The sequence below is a fragment of the Neofelis nebulosa genome, chromosome 4 (assembly GCF_028018385.1).
Source record: "Neofelis nebulosa isolate mNeoNeb1 chromosome 4, mNeoNeb1.pri, whole genome shotgun sequence".
NCBI classification, from domain to species: Eukaryota; Metazoa; Chordata; class Mammalia; order Carnivora; family Felidae; genus Neofelis; species Neofelis nebulosa.
The window spans coordinates 118,876,403-118,893,641 of NC_080785.1; the positions used below are offsets into that span (position 1 = coordinate 118,876,403).

Sequence of the window (17,239 nt, forward strand, 5' to 3'; positions counted from 1 at the left end):
CTCTCTGCCCCTACCCTGCTTATGTTCTGTCTCTCTCTCAAAAATAAATAAACATTAAAAAAAATTTAAAAAATTAAAAAAATTAAAAAAAAAACCTTAGTGGTTTAACATAATTTATTATTTCTCATGATTTTGTGGTTTGATTAGGTAATTATTCTGTTGGTCTCATCTGAGGGCCCTCTTGTGCCTGCTAGGCAGAATGCTAGGATGGCTGGGCCTCTCTCCTGATGTGGTTCCTCATCATTCATGTGTCTTGCTGAACCTTCTTATGTGGCAACAGGGTACCAAAAGGGAGCATTCCAAGGGGACAAGCCCTGGTGTGCAAGTGCTTATCTAGCCCCACTTTCATCACATTTGCTCATCTAGTATTGGCCAGAGGACCCAGATAGCCAAGACCAGAGTCAGTTTAGAAAGGGACCACATGAATACCAGGGTGCAAGATTCAGTGGGGCCACCCATGGAGGTTCAGGGATCCTTGTTTCTAAATCTGTTGGAAGAGTGGGACAAGGGTGTACATGATTGATGGGCTCTGAGGTTGGACTTGAATAGAGGACAGAGCCCAGGTCAAGAATGTTGACCACATTCCTGTGATCTAGTTGACTAGCTTTGTCCTTTGGTAGAGCCAGGGAATCACTGGAGAAGACTGTAGTTGCCCACTGTTTCCATCAGCCTCCACTTCCATTGATATAAACAATTGGTATCATCTCAGTTGTATTTAAGGTACTTTGCAAACACAGTTTCATGACAAGTCCCCAAACTCGATTTCCAACTAGACTGCTGCCTTTAAGCTGCACCTAGGTAGGAATTTTGGAGTTACCACTGACCCTATAAATAAAAGGAAATGAGAACTGGTGAATCCATCAGGTGAACAAATGCCATTCACCTGAATTTGAAAGGAAGAGAGATGAAACTACAAGGAAATGGTAGTTTGCCAACATGATTGTTTACTGATTCATACAGCAAATATTTGGAGAGTACCTACTGTGTGTTAGGCATATGCTGTTACCATCATTTAAAAAAGACTGCAGAGAGGACTTGTAGAGGGGACCCTGAAATCTATGCCTTGAGTCTCATTTAATAATTGGCTCTCAGTGATACCTTTGTCAGGTATTCATAGAAAATCTTTTATTTTTTAATTTTTTTAAATGTTTATTTTTGAGAGAGGGAGCGTGAACAGGGGAGGGGCAGAGGGAGGGACAGAGGATCAGAAGTGGGCTCTGCGCTGACAGTAGTGGGCCCTACATGGGGCTTGAACTCATGAACTGAACTGTGAGATCATGACCTGAGCTGAAGTCAGACGCTTAAGCGACTGAGCCTCCCAGGCGCCCCCATGAAAAATCTTTTAGACAGTCTTCCCTGAATTGTAGTTTCCTTTTATCTCCTTACTGTCCATAGCCTTTGGAATCATTTCAGTGCTTTTTTTGATTATTATTATTTTTTTAAGTTTTAAAAAATTTATTTATTTTGGGAGAGAGAGAGCAAGTAGGGGAGGGGCAGAGAGAGAATTCTAAGCAGGCTTCGCACTCTCAGCACAGATCCCATCATGGGCTGGAACCCACCAACCGTCAGATCATGATCTGAGCCAAAATCAAGAGTCAGATGCTTAACTGGCTGAGCCACCCAAGCGCCCCTGATTGTTTTTTTCTTTAAAAAAATTTTTTTAAGTTTATTTTTGAGAGAGAGAGAGAGATAGACAGAATGTGAGCAGGGGAGGGGCAGAGAGAGAGGGAGACAAAGAATCCGAAGCAGGTTCCAGGCTCCGAGCTGTCAGCACAGAGCCCGACGTGGGGCTTGAATTCATGAGCTGTGAGATCATGACCTGAGCCAAAGTCGGACGCTTAACTGACTGAGCCACCCAGGTGCCCCATTTTGTTTTTCAAATTAAAAATTACTTTATAAACTTTTTTCTTGATTTTATAAATGATATATGCTTGTTGAAAAATATCCAAACACATAGACAAGTGAAAGAAAAGATAAATTTTTTTTTGAAATTCTATTCAGAAGACACTACTGTTAACATTTTTGTGATCTGCCTTCAGGCATCCTTCAGTGAATACACATGCATGATGCAATAAATAGGATCATGCTGTAACCTGAGTTTTTAAAAATCCGATTTTGTGAACGTGCAAATTTGTTCAATCCCACATTGAAGGATATTTAAGTTTTCCAGTTTTGCAACTAAGATTAGTAATTTTTTTGATTCTCTGACTTCACACCTGCCCCTGCAGTTTTTCTATTTTCTTTGATTGGAAGATACTTCTACTTTGCCAAAGATACCGTCTATGTAGGCTGTGTGTGTGTGTGTGTGTGTGTGTGTGTGTGTGTGTGTGTCTTGGCAGTTTTGATCATTGATGAACATTTTGTTGAGGACCTCAAATAGGAGCTTCTGAATGGGTTTCAGGTAATGTATAATAAGTTTTAAAGGCCTCCTTTGGGGCATCTGGCTGTTTCATTTAGTAGAGCATGCAACCCTTGGTCTTAGGGTTGTGAGTTCAAGCCCATGTTGGGTGTAGAGCCTACTTAAAAACATAATAAAGGCCTTTTTCCATCTTTTCCTTACATGTAGCCTATATTTGGCTAACTAAAACACCTCCTGAATAGTTGTGTGGAGGGTTCCTGGGCTGGCCATCTCCTTCCACACTGTTGAGTTGAATTGTGTGTAACCATGGTTACCAAGCTTGCTACCGTTATGTCCTTAAAGTGCTTTTCCAGCCCCCGTGACCCCTGGCTTGCCTGTGTGTTCAGAGGTTAAACTACCTCCAGAAGTTTGGTGCCCTGGCTGTGGGTGGTGAGGGTATGTGTGTGGGAGGAGTGAGGTGGGCAGTGATAGAAGCTAGCTGGGACTGTGTGGGCTTCTGCCCCACTTCTTGGCCCTCTTCACCCCTGAGACTTAATTGTGAGCAGTGCACTACCATTGTAACACTTGTCACATTGCGTACTAATCTTTTGTTATGTGACTGCCTCCCTGCCTGTGGCTACGAGCTTCCCAAGGAGAGAGACCTTTCCTATTGGTGTGTGTCACCCAAGTATCCTGTGCAGTACCTGGGAAATATTTGTTAAATGAATGAACAAATTGAGTGATTGTCTGAGTGAGTGAGTGAAAAAAATGCAAGACAAATCCTGATATTACAGCCAGACCATTTTTGGGTGCTCAGTATGGGGAAAGAAGAGGGAGGTGGGGAAGGCCAAGGCATGGAGGAGCACAGCCTTAAGTATGTGGGCTTTGGAGTGAGAAAGCCACGGCTCAAATCTGGGCCGGGCTACCTACCAGTTGTATAACCTTGGGCAGGTCACTCAACTTTTCTGCACTTAACTTTCCTTATATATTATAAAAGGATTGTTTCAAGTAACAGATTGATTCAATAAATATTTATTGAGTACAATGTGCTAGACACTATTCTAGGTGTTGGGGAACCAGCAGGGAGCACAGTCTTTTGTGGCAGCCATAGAATCACGCTACTCAGAGCAACTTTAAGAAAGGGGTGCAGTTAGCACCTGTGAGGGGTGTAGTTAGCTTCAACCTCCCTCCCCTGCTCCACTGTGTTCATGCTGAGGCTGTGGTGAGGGTCATAGGGCACTGCAGCCTGGGCTTTTCTCAACCAATCCTTCCTTCCCTCTGTCTCTCCGTAGGTGTCACACCTGCATCAGGGTTGGAGGCACACCTGCCTATTCCTGCTCCTTCCCCCTTTATCCTTCTCATATGTTTCTCCCAAGAATTCCCCTGCATGTCTAATTCTGTTTTGGCATCTGCTACCTGGAAGGCCCAAACCAATAGCTTTGTTCTCAAGAACCTTACCCAACAGAAGTCAAATAAAACATATCTCTGAATGTTGTTGTGAGGATGAAGGAGATGATGTTTGAGAACGACTTAGCAATAGGCCGGCACCCAATAAGAGCTCAAAGATGTGCATTGTTGTTGCTGTTATTGTTATCTTCATTGATTTTGTTGCCGAGGTGAGCAGGTGGAAAATGGTATCTTTCAGGTATCAGTTTCGTGAGTTGGTTTAACCCAGTGGACTGCACCTGACCCCAGGGAATTCTTCAGAGTTTCTTCAGGAATAAGAGGCTACAAATAGAAATGGCAAGCCCCAGAAAGATGCTTTGCAGCCTTCAAGGACTGAGCATGGAGATTCCAGAAGAATCTTCTGATTCTAAGAAGGTCCGAGTGTGGAGGGAGAGAATCCTAAACAGTAGGCTTTGAGCTCTGTTCCTCACTTACAGTAGCAGTTGCCACTCACTGAAGCTTGGAGGGAGAGCCATGGGGCAGAACATGGTGAACATGAGGATAAGAGTATGGAGTCAGGCTGCCCAGATTCAAATCCCAGACCTGCCACTTACTCCCTATCTCCCATGCTTGTTATGTAATTTAAGGTAATAAAGATAGAATGGTCAGCATAAAGTGTCTGAACACAGTCTCCTTCCTTTCTCCCACAACGTTTTCATTCCATTATACTTGGAATAGTTAACATGAGTGTAACTTCTTTGGGTTGGCAAATTATGGCTGGTGCCTGGGCTGAGTCCCTGTCCTGATTCTCTGTGGATTATTCGGAAGAAGAGGAAAGTCTCACAAAAGAAAGGAGGGAGGGCCTTTGGGCACAGAAGAGGAATAGGGCTTTTTCCCTGGACTAGTATTTATTGAGGAGGCACCATGTGCCGGCCCCTCTCCTGGGTGCTGGGTTTATGAAGGTGATTAGGACCCAGACACCATTCCTAAGGAGTTCAGATACCAACTTGGAAGCAGACAAACGGGTATGTAAATAGTGCACTGGGTCCCATGACAAGGCAGACACACAGAGTTTGGGAGCATGTGACCATGGGTATAACTGTTTTTGACATTTCTCCCCTCCCAGAGTGGGTGACACTTCCATGGCTCCTAGATTTTTTTATAGCGTACAGGCATACTGTTGGTATTCACTCTTAATTAATATGCATAATATTAGAACAGGGCCTATCATGTAAAAAAATCCTCAAAAAGTGTTAAATTAATGGGCATAAAGCTTCAATTATGCACTATGAGTAAGTTCTAGAGGTCTGCCCTACAACATAATGCTTATAGTTGACAATATGGCACTGTATTGTGCACTTAAACATCTGTTAAGAGAGTAGATTTTTTTTTTTTTTTAAGTTTGAGAGAGGGAGAGAGAGAGTGCACAAGATGGGGAGAGGGACAGAGGATGAGAGAGAGAATCCTAAGCAGGCTCCCTGGTTGCAGGGCTCGATCCCAGGACCCAGGGATCATGACCTGAGCCGAAATTGAGTCAGATGTTTAACCAACTGAGCCACCCAGGTGCCCCAAGAGAATAGATCTTATTTTAAGTGTTGTTACATTAAAAACAAAACAAAACAAAACCAAATCAAAACAAAAAAAAAGTGAAGAAAAAAATAGAGGATATGCTACAGCTCATGAGTGCCCAGAACAAATATATGACTTCTAAAATTTATCATGTACTATTCACTGCATTTCAAAGTGAAAAACTGTGGGAGAAAGAAAGTGTCAGCTATTGCAAATATATTTTTTGAAAGTTTATTTATTTATTTTTGAAAGAGGGAGAGCACAAGCAGGGGAGGGGCAGAGGGGGGGGGGAACAGAGGATCTGAAGCAGCCTCTGTGCTGACAGCAGGGAGCCCGATGTGGGGCTTGAACCCATGAACTGTGAGATCATGACCTGAGCCGAAGTCAGAAGATACACTGACTGAGCCAACCAGGCACCCCTCAGCTATTATAAAGGTTACCATCCTTGATTGTTGTTTACTGTCTTTTACCGACCAGAATTCTGAGGTTCTGAAAGGTGAAGCACCTTGCCTGGGATCACACAGCTGAGTATGGGCGTCTTAGTTACTAGCAACCACGTCTCTGGAGTTCCAGCCTACTGCTCTGGGACATTCTCAGAGTGGCTCACTAGGTGGCGCTCTTCCCCCGGGAGAGGAACTGACCAAGGCCCCAGCCATAGACTAGCCTTTTCTCATTAGAACCTAGCACTCTAGAGCAAACAGGGATTTAGAGAGACAGAGGAATAAAGGTCTAAAAGTATGTCTCTGTGCCCAGAGTCATCCACGGTCACAGGGTGGTACTGGGGCAGTGTCCTAGTTGGCTCAATTCCAAATCTCCTTTGTTTCCCATGTGGCATCCCTTGCCCACATCCCTATAGCTGCTTCTGGACCCTTTCTTACAGAGCTAGGTGCTTCCCTGTTGGGCAGTTGCTATGCTCTGCTATCTGGGTGTGGAGAAGGTATTTAGAAACTGGGCAGGGGTTTGAGGCAGGCTGGTGGACCCCACCCCCTGGCCATTTCTTATCCTTTTCTAGAGTCCTTCAGGGGCAGTATGTGTACTGCTCAGGGCAGAGACCCTGGAACCATATCACCCTTTGTCCAAACTCTCATCCTCATCCTCCTTTTACCAGCTGTGTGCCTTGGGCAACTGGTGAACCTCTCTGTCTCATTTTCCCATCTATAAAATGGGAATAATAGAATACCTATCATATAGGGTCTTTGTGAGGATTGAGTTAATATATGGAAAGCACTTAAAATAGCTATAAGCATGTGGTAAGAGCTATAGAAGTGTTTGGTCTCAGTATTATAATTCACTAGCATCCTACAGGGATTTAAGAGTTTACGCAAGAATGCCAATAAATGTCATCATACTCCTCACCTATTCAGTCATCCTATAATATGCTTTTCATAATAATGACTGCCATCTACTTGCAGTTATGCTGTGCAGTAGGCTAAACCTAGGATTTCAATACCTCAGTTAATCCACAGAACAACCCTATGTTACTATTCCCAGCGCAGGGTTGAGGCTTTGATAGGACTAAGTCGTTTACCTAGGATCACACAGAAAGCAACAGACCTGGGACTCAAGCTCAGACCTGTCTGATGAAGCTTTTTACCACTACACCATTGTACCTTCTATTCAAGTCATTTACAAACACCAAAACTAGCCCCCAGAGGAGCCCCAGGCATCAGCTATGCTCACAGTGCAGAAGTCATCCTTCTCTGGGGTGAGGTTTCTTATCACTCTTATCCTGGGAGACAAAGGGGCAGATTTCATAGATGCCTCCCTACTCCCCTGCAAAGACACAACATGCTTTGACTGACAAAGAGGCCTCTTTAGATTAGAGGTGAGTTAGCCACGCAGCCTTCAAGGGCCATCTTCCCCCATCCTGTTTATTCTGAAGCTTGCAGGCTTGGCTCTTACTTGGGCAGGTGGGGAGCCTTAGTCTCAGGCATGTGAGTTCACTTGAGTTCTAGGCGGTCCAGGATGTAACACAAGCTCTCAGTGACTCAGGCCAGCCTATCTGGGATTTTTCCTCTCTTGGCATGTGAGAGAGTCTGTACAGCGTTGACATCTTTTAGCCAAGAAAGAAACAGCAGGCACCAACCTACAATTGCAGAATCATAGAATGTCAGGGCTGGAAGGGACCATTGGATGTGGAAATAAGGATCCTGAGGAGGGAGGGGTTTTGCTTTGGATCACATCAAGCAGGAAGGACAGTGGCCAGATTTAAGCCTTTACTTGTCCTTTAGTACCCTTCCCACGACCCTCAGCATCCAGGAATACTGAGAAGAGGCCCGAGTTGGGATGAGGGTGGTGGCAATGTGCATTCCGTCTACTGAGCATATGTGCATTCAGCCAGTTGACTTTCTCTTGAGAGCGTATGTGATGATCCTCTATAAGTTTCTAAGCCCCAGCACTATTGGCATTTAGGGCTGGCTAATTCCTTGTTGTGGGAGCTGTTCTGTGCATTGTCCGATGTTTAGCAGCATCTTCAGTCTCTACCCACTAGATGCCAGTAGCAGACCCCCGTTTTGTGACAACCAAAAATGTCTCCAGGCGTTGCCAAATGTCCCCTGAGGACCAAAATTGTTCCCCTTCCTGCTCTCCACTCCTGTTGAAAACCAGTGCTCTAAAAGCCGGCTCTTCCCTTCCAGAAAGATGTATCAAGAGCCTGCTGTGAGCTATGCTGTGCTGGCACATGATTCAAGCAGGGGCTCTGTCCTTAAAGAACGTAGAGACTAGCTGTGAAGACAAGGCCGCACAGGTGGCAAAGTTTGGGAAGCCCCTCCACAGAGACAAGAAGTAGGTACTCTGAGGAGCACAGGGGCAGACCACACTGACTGGGGAGATCCAAGAAAGCTTCAGGTAAGGACGTGGGGATTTTCTAGGCAGACAGAGCAAGTGAGGGACATTCCAGGCAGAAAGAATGGAATGTACGAAGGTAAAGAGTTGTGAGATGTGACGTGCTGCGGGAAAAAGTATTTTAGTGTGACTGTCCTCTAGAGTGCATCTGGGAAGTAGTGGGGGAGGAGGCTGGAGAGAGGCAGTAGGGATGATGATAATGACGACAGTTCACACATATTAAGCACTTACTATATGCCAGATACTGCTCCAAGTATCTTACATGTATTGTGTCTTAATCTTCACAACAATCCTTTAAGAAGCTACTATTATTACTTCTACAGATGGGGAAAATGATGCACAGAGAGATTAGGTAATTTGCCCAAGTCACACAGCTTGGGAAGGTTATGGAAGTTTGGTTATGGTTATACCAAGGGTTTGTTTTTTTTTTTTTTTTTTTTTTTAATTTTTTTAACGTTTTATTTATTTTTGAGACAGAGAGAGACAGAGCATGAACAGGGGAGGGTCAGCGAGAGGGAGACACAGAATCTGAAACAGGCTCCAGGCCCTGAGCTGTCAGCACAGAGCCTGATGTGGGGCTCGAACTCACGGACCGCGAGATCATGACCTGAGCCGAAGTCGGCCGCCCAACCGACTGAGCCACCCAGGCGCCCCTATACCAAGGGTTTTAAGTAGAGCAATATCATTGTCCGTGTCTCAGTTACCTTTTGCTTCATAACAAACCACTCCAAACTTTCTGGTTTAACCAACACCATTTTATTACATCTCATGATCCTGTGAGCTGGTTGGGGTTCACGTGGGTGGTTCTTCTATGGATCTGGCTCTGGGTCTCTCATCAGTAGCAGTGAGACAGTGGCCGGGGCTGAAGTTTGGGACTGGATGTCTGGCACATTGGTATTTCTTCATGTGGCTTCTCTATTACTCTTTGTCCTTGTGGGCCTTTCCTCGTGACCTCTCTCCAACAGAGTAGCCTATTCTTGGTGGCTCAGGAGCTGCCAAGCCCTCTTAATGTCTGTACTCAGGATGTCACTTCCTTTGTATTGAACTGGTCAAACTCATCACAGGCACAGCCCAGATTCATGGGGAGGGAACAGGGGGTTCATCTCTGGTGGGATGATCGGCCTGTGTGTATAGGGAGGGTTGTGAGGCCATTTTTGGATACTAGATATCACAGCCACATTTTTATTCCAGAAGGGATATTCTGGTAGCATTGTGGACATGAATTGAAGAGGGCAAAACTAAAGATTTGAAGATGAATTTTTAAGTCATTATAATAGCTTTGATAATTTTGGTTTAGTCGGTCACTTAGCATCTGTCTTTGCTTCTGTACTGTGGAAAGACCAGAGTAATTGTCTTTTTTTTTATGTTTATATATTTTTGAGAGTGAGAGAGACAGAATATGAACAGGGGAGGGGCAGAGAGAGAGGGAGACACAGAATCCAAAGCAGGCTCCAGACTCCGAGCTGTCAGCACAGAGCCCGACGTGAGGCTCAAACTCACAAGCCATGGGATCATGACCTGAGCCAAAGTCAGACGCTTAACCAACTGAGCCACCCAGGTGCCCCGATTGTCTTTAATAATAATAACATAATAATCATGCCAGCATACATTTATTGAGTACCTACTATATGCCAAGCACTATGATAGTACCTTTCTAGATGATTTAATCCTCACAATGATCTCATGAGGTATATATATCCCTACCTATTCCTATACTGGATAGCATAAACAATTTATTTTCTTATAGTTCTGGAGGCTGGAAGTCTAAGATAAGGTGTTGACAGGGTTGTTTTCTTTTAAGGCCTCCCTCTTTGGCTTGCAGATGGCCATCTTCTTCCTTTGTCCTCGCAAGGTCTTTCTTCTGTGGGTACCTGTGTCCTAATCTCCTGTTCTTATAAGAACATCAGTCATATTGGATTAGGGCCCACCCTTATGACCTTTTACCTTAATTACCTCTTTAAAGACCCCCATCTCAAAATACAGTCACATTCTGAGGTACACATTTTGAGAGAACACAATTTAGCCCATAGAATCAAGAAATTAGCATATACTCATGTAGTTAATAGGTGGAAAGCCGAGTTTGACCTGAGTCTGATTTTGTGCTTCTTTATTAACTACTCCTTACACTGTTACCCACAACTGTGTTCAGTTCTTGTCTCAAGAGAAAAATAGCAAGGTGGAGGAAGATACCAAACCTGCTTAGCTTTGCATTTAGGATCTATCTGTTTGTAATGTGAGCAGACATTGAATTCCAGTTACATGTTCTGTTTCCTTCACCTATAGCTCTATCATAGTGATCTTTTTGGAAGGACATTGAAGGGTGACATATCCTGACAGAATCATAAATGAGAGTGATAATAGTGATCACTAATACTTGATGAATGTGTGCCAGATAGAATGCTAAGTGCTTTACATGCATTATTTAATTCTCACAGCGATCCTATTAGAAAGGTACTATTGTTATGTTTCCTATTTTACATATGGGGAAGTTAGGAGAGTAGTGAGTTAACCTGTCTAAATCTACCCTACTAATAGAAAGTGACAGGTCAGGCTGAGCACTCAGGAAATCTGAATCTAGAACCTGCACTTTTAGCTATTATGTTTCCATATTGACTCTGAGAACCTGGTGAAGAATAAATCTAAACCATTCCCACAAAAATAATCTAAGTCAGAGAAGACTCCTTAGGCCATAATTTTTCTAAAAGTTTTCAGTTGCAACTATCAAGATACTTATTGCTATGTATCAAAATAAAATACTGATACTACTGCTTCTTGATTTATTAATTTTAGAAATCACCTTGTAAGTTGCTGTGATGAGATAAAAATGTCTGTCTGTTACTTCCTCCCTATCCTTTCCTATAAACTTCTATAGTCAAAGGATGCTTTTTGTTAAAACAATATTTATTGATTATTATGTTATATAATTGTTATCCACTGCAAAGCCAAAACGTGTGTTGTGATTATATTTCCTTCTTTGTATAACTTTTTGTTTTTCCTGGAGTTGATGTTTTTTTTTGTTCATTTTATTTGCATTATTTCCAATGTATCTGTCCTTTTCTTTGCTGTCAGAGCATTCATGGCCTATGAGTAGTTTTTCATACTCAAATGGATATACTTTCTAGAGCTTTCTGGAGACCTCCTGAAATGTAGGATTTTTGTCTATACCTCTAGTGTAGACAAGTTTTTCATTAGGCCTTACACCTAGTTGTTATTCTGGGAATTCCCTTTGCTTCTTCTTCTTCTTTTTTTTAATGTTTATTTTTGAGAGAGAGACAGACAGTGCATGAGTGGAGGAGTTGTTGAGAGTAAGGGAGACACAGAATCCAAAGCAGGCTCCAGGCTCTGAGCTGTTAGCACAGAGCCCAGTGTAGGGCTCGAACCTGCGAACTGTGAGATCATGTCCTGAGCCAAAGTTGGGTGCTTAACTGACTGAGCCACCCAGGCGCCCCTTTTTGCTTCTTTTTTATATTGGAAACTCTGTTTCCTGGCTTTTATATCTTATTTTACTTCCTTGTTCTAGTTTCTGTTGCTTTCTTCTTCTTTTATTTTTATTTTTATTTGAGAGAGAGAGAAAGAGAGAGAGAGTGAGAGAGCACATGTATGAGTGGGATAGAAGGGCAGAGGGAGAGAGAGAGAGAATATTTTTTTTAAGTTTATTTATTTTGAGAGAGAGAACAAGCAGGGGAGGGGCAGAGAGAGAGAGAGAGTCCCAAGCACAGAGCTTGTCAGCACAGAGCCTGACATGGGGCTCAATCCCATGAACCATGAGATGATGACCTGATCTGAAACCAAGAGTCAGATGCTTACCAGCTGAGCCACCCAGGTGTCCTGAGAGAGAGACTCTTAAGCAGGCTCCATGCCCAGTGCAGAGCCTGACATGGGGGCTCTATCCTATAACTCTGGGATCATGACCTGAGCCAAAATCAAGAGTCGGATGCTCAAATGACTGAGCCACCCAGGCACCCCTGGTTTCTGTTGCGTTCTAAGAGAGGGTACATGGAGATACATTTTTTTAAAGTCCTTGCTAATCTGAAAATATCTTTTTTCCTAATCTTACTCTGGATTTGCAGCTTGGCTATATAGAACTTAGGTTGCAAATCATTTTCCCTTGAAGGCATACTCCACTGTGTTCTTAGCTTCCAAGGTCATTTTTGAGAAGTCCAATACCATTTAAAATCCTGTTCCTTTGTATGTGACTTATGTATCTGGACACTCCTAGTTCTTCTGTGTGTCCCTGGTATGCTAAAACATGGCATTGGTCTTTTTTCATTCATTGTGCTTTCAACTGGAGACTCATGTCCTTCAGTTCCAGGAAATTCTTCTTAAATTATTTCTTCTATAATCTTTTCTTCCTCTGCTTTCTTATTTGGGCATTGAATTCACTTGAGTCCCTGAGTCTTTTATCCTTACATTATCCCAATTATTTTTCATAATTTTGCCTTTTTACTACTTCTAACCTATTACCTTTTTAATATTAACCATCATTTCTGTTTTCAAGGGCTCTTTTTGTTTTTCGTAATACCTTTTTTTTTTTTTTAATTGATGAATGCAATATCTTCACTTATCTTTCTTGGTGTATTATAATTTTTATATGAACCTTTCTTCTGTTCCTGGCATCATCTATTTCTTCCTGGTTCAATTTTTTTTTCTTCATTTGTCTTGTTCTCTGTATTTCATGATGGAGGCTTTCCTCAAATGTTTGGTAATGCTTAAAATATCACTTGATATTTTAGGGTAAGGCAAAAAACCTAGCCCTGTGTACACAGGTAGAGCTTATCATTGTTGGGTTTTTGGTGGGAATCTTTCTGTTTTGTTAGGGGCGTCCCAGATGTCACTACCTATGGTTGTCTTTTCCTGACACAGTTCAGTTTTTTTTTTATGAGAAGAATCCTTCATCTTCTGCCTAGGGGTTACATGCTTTGCCTGTATTTTGGGAGCAGTCAAGGAACAAGATTGGGGGTCCCATTGCTCAGGATGCACTCTTACTGAGTCTCCCCATTTTCAGACCCTACCTCACTCCTGCTGGCTACTCTGCCACTTGTACAGGAAGCTAGCACCTCCCCAGGGCAGATTTCCCAGGGATTAAGCTTCCCTTTTTCTGCCTGGGTGAGGGGTCGCTGCTTGGCTGTTGGGACAGGGGAGGTTTCCAGCCCTCATCTCCACCCCGGCCCATCCCTCCATCTCAGCCTGAATTGTTCAGCTTTTGTGGGGCAAATCAGTTTCCTTTTCATCTGTGACCCCTGCCCCCCCCCCCCCCCCCCCCGCTAAGACTGTTACCATCCTTCCATCTGCTTTCCATCTTTTAAAAATGAATAGAACAAACGCCAATAAGCACATGCGAAGCTGCTCCACATCACTAATCATTAGGGAAATGCAAATAAAAACCACAATGAGATACCACTTCACACCAAGAAGGATGGCTATTTATCAAAACAAAACAAAAACAAAAACAACAAGTTTGGGGTGGATGTGGAGAAGTTGGAACACTTCCACACTGCTGGATGTACAATGGTGCAGCTGCTGTAGAAAACAGTCCAACGGTTCCTCGAAAAGTTACACATAGAATCAACATTTGGTTCAGCGATCCCACTTCTGGGTATATACACAAAAGTTTTGGAAGCAGGGACTCAAATAAATATTTATATGCCAATATTCATGGCAATGTCGTTCACAACAGCCAAAAGGTGGAAACAACCAAATCATCTACTGACGAATGGATAAACAAAGTGTGGTATATCCATATGACAGAGTATTATTCAGCCTCAAAAAAGAATGAAATTCTGTCAGTTATACCTCAATAAAGCTGAAAATAAAATATAATCTGAGTTAGTATGGGGGGAAGGGAATAAAATTCTGATTCATGCTACAACTTGGATGAACCTTAAAGATATTATGTTAAGTACAATAACTCAGACACAACAGGACAAATATTGGTTTCATTTATATTATGTATCTAGACTAGTCAGATTCATAAGAGACAAAAAATAGAATAGTGTTAACCATGGCAGAGGGGAGGAGGGAATAGCGAGTTGTTTAATTGGTACAGAGTTTCAGTTTGAGAAGATGAAAATGTTCTGGAGATAGATAGTGGGGATGGTTGCATAACAAAGTGAATGTACTTACCGTCATTGAACTTTATGTTTAAATATGATTAAAATGGTAAGTTTTATGTTATATATATTTTACCATAATAAAAAAAAAATGGAAATCACTTGCCTACTTTGGTTTCATTTCCTTTTTTTTTTGGTCTGTGTGAACTGTTTAAAAGAAAACAACAGGCCCAAAATGGAGTCACTTATGTTAACTTCCCATGTCAGCAAACCAGACTTAATACCTAACCTAACTGCAATTTAAACCCCTCCAGAAATATTGCCTTTAACGGGTCAACGTGGAATCTCTCCTGATCAGCACTAGAAAATTTACTGATAAGCTCCTTCCATTCCCCTTAGGAGGACGACCTTGCCTAAAACAATACATTCTTTGCTAATAATTTTTTTCTTCTCCCTCTATGCCTTAAAAAAAAAAAACAAAACAAAAAAACCTTTCCTTCTCTGTAGCTCAGTAGAGTTTCTTTCTGTTTGCTAGATGGGCTGCTGCCTGATTCATGAATCATTCAAGAAAGCCGATTTGATCTTTTTAATTACTCAGTTGAATTTTTGTTGTTTAACAGGATATATTCCTTTTTAATTTCTTTTTTAAACTTTATTTATTTATTTATTTTGACAGAGACAGAGACAGCGTGAGTAGGGGAGGGGCAGAGAGAGAGAGAGAGAGAGAGAACCCTAAGCAGGCTCTGCACGAAGAGTGCACTAAGACTCTTCGTGCAGAGCCTCACATGGGGCTTGAATCCACAAAACCGTGAGACCATGCACGATCTCGCGGTCCGTGAGTTCGAGCCCCGCGTCAGGCTCTGGGCTGATGGCTCGGAGCCTGGAGCCTGTTTCTGATTCTGTGTCTCCCTCTCTCTCTGCCCCTCCCCCGTTCATGCTCTGTCTCTCTCTGTCCAAAAATAAATAAAAAACGTTGAAAAAAAAAATTTAAAAAAAAAAAAACAAAAAAACAAAAACCGTGAGACCATGACCTGAGCCAAAACCGAGAGTTGGACTCTTAACCAACTGAGCTACCCAGGAGCCCCTCTTTTTCAATTTCTTTACTGTCATTTTAGTGGAGTCTCAGGAAAAAGAGACAATAAATGTGGGTGGTCAATCCACCATGTATAACTAATTTCCCTCAAGTATTTTTTTCAGTTTGGTATATGGATAACACTGTGCTAGAGAGTATAAATGATTGGTTTCCATGTCAAAAGAAAAAGTAGCTGGCACAATACTCCTTTTAGACTTGTATGCTATCAAATACAGTTTGGGCTCTGAGGTCACTAGAGGAGGAAGAAAATGGATTTGCAGCAATATTTAATATATTTGCTGTCATTTTGGACTATAGCCCTAAGTTGCCATAGCAACAGACCAGAGCAGGAACTTCATTAGAGGAGGAACTCCTTGGATTTTAACCATGTTATTCAATCAGGCATGAATGATGAGGTAGACCATCACATGGCACCCATAAGATCTTTTACTTTGATAAGGTGCATAATTAGCTAAATCTAATAAGTCTTTGGAACAAGTAAAACAACAACCTAAAACCTTGCTTTTTGCGTCTTTTCTAGAGTCATCAGTAGTCAAAAGATGTCCTTGGAATTTCTTTGGTGGAATTATCCAAAGCATTGCTAGCAATAATATTTGAGCATCTCATTCATCAGCAAATGGCAGGAAAGGACCCCAAAAGATTAATGATGGGTAGCAGCTTACTGTTACTGGCATTTTGAAAGAAGAAGCCTGACATAAGCAAGGCCATAAAAATAAAGAAATTATAATAGTCAAGTTTTAGGTCTTTGTCACAGGTGAATAGGGAGCTATTTCTTGGAGGGAAGAAGGGCACATTCTTACACACACACACAGCACACACACTTGGAAAAGCTTCAATAGCAATTTCAGTGCAACAAGTAGTGAGTCCATATTGCTAAGAGAATTCAGAATAAAATGTGATCAGAATCAGGTAGGGGTGGAGTGGTGGTAATTACTACCACGAATGGACTCCAGGAGGACAAAAGCTTTAAGTAGAGTTTTGGAAAAAGAATCACTCTTTTTTTCAAAAAAATTTTTTTTAACGTTTATTTTATTTTTGAGACAGAGAGAGACAGAGCATGAACGGGGGAGGGTCAGAGAGAGGGAGACACAGAATCTGAGCCAGGCTCCAGGCTCTGAGCAGTCAGCACAGAGCCCGACGCGGGGCTCGAACTCACATACCGAGAGATCGTGACCTGAGCCAAAGTCGGACGCTTAACCAACTGAGCCACCCAGGCGCCCCGGGAAGAGAATCACTCTTGAGGACTTTCTGATTCATTAAGATCTTACCATCACTGCAAATACTCAGTTTGTCTGCTTGTGATTCAGTCAGACTCATTTCAAACATTTCCCCCTTACCAGCCTTCCAGGAGGCACCAGAGAGAGCAATCCATTGGAATCATATCCTAGTGAACTTACTCAGGCAAGTTATTTTCAAGACTTTTTACCAATGCTGGAAATCAATTGTTTTGTTGACTCTGCAAATATTCTTTCATTGAGTTGTTCTGCCCTGGATACAATTATAATTGTGGTATAGTCAAACATGTAAATGAAATAAATAGCTTTTTTCTGTTTTTGTTTTGTTTTGTTTTGTTTTGGGTGGGAAGGAGGGCAGTTGGCCAATTCTAAATCTCTGAGCAAGGTACTGTATGGTTTACAAGAAGGGCCAAATGTAGCCCCTTCATGCTCTTAAGGGACAACAATAGGAGAAATGACAGAAGACAATCAGTGATTAATTACCAAATGAGTGATAGATACCAGGTGGTCCTAACCTGAGCTTCTCAGCCCCACAAAGGTAATGAGGGGGACATTTGTGGGGACAATGTGGGGACAATGAGGGAGGGGTGTCTGTGAGCTATTTTCAGTACTTCAAAAAGACTAACCAAAAAAGCTCATATTTACCAGAGATTAGATGCAAAGGCTAATTAAACTAAAACATCAGGTTTCTTTGCTCTGGGCTAGAATTGTATCAACTCAGTAT

At 42.3% G+C, this 17,239-nt stretch overlaps 1 long non-coding RNA gene across 4 annotated transcripts in view; it reads left to right on the plus strand.

The window, feature by feature from the left end:
- The window catches only part of LOC131509848 (uncharacterized), a 54,401-nt gene extending 37,568 nt beyond the window's left edge, over nucleotides 1-16,833 (plus strand). Inside the window, exon 6 of one of the 4 annotated variants that reach the window (XR_009260721.1) lies at nucleotides 16,621-16,833. This is a non-coding gene — a long non-coding RNA (uncharacterized LOC131509848). Of the gene's footprint in view, nucleotides 1-3,630; nucleotides 3,947-3,983; nucleotides 8,550-15,800; nucleotides 16,349-16,620 lie in introns of those variants that run through there. The other 3 variants (XR_009260724.1, XR_009260722.1, XR_009260723.1) reach the window with 3 other exon arrangements.
- Nucleotides 16,834-17,239: the final 406 nt, after the last annotated feature.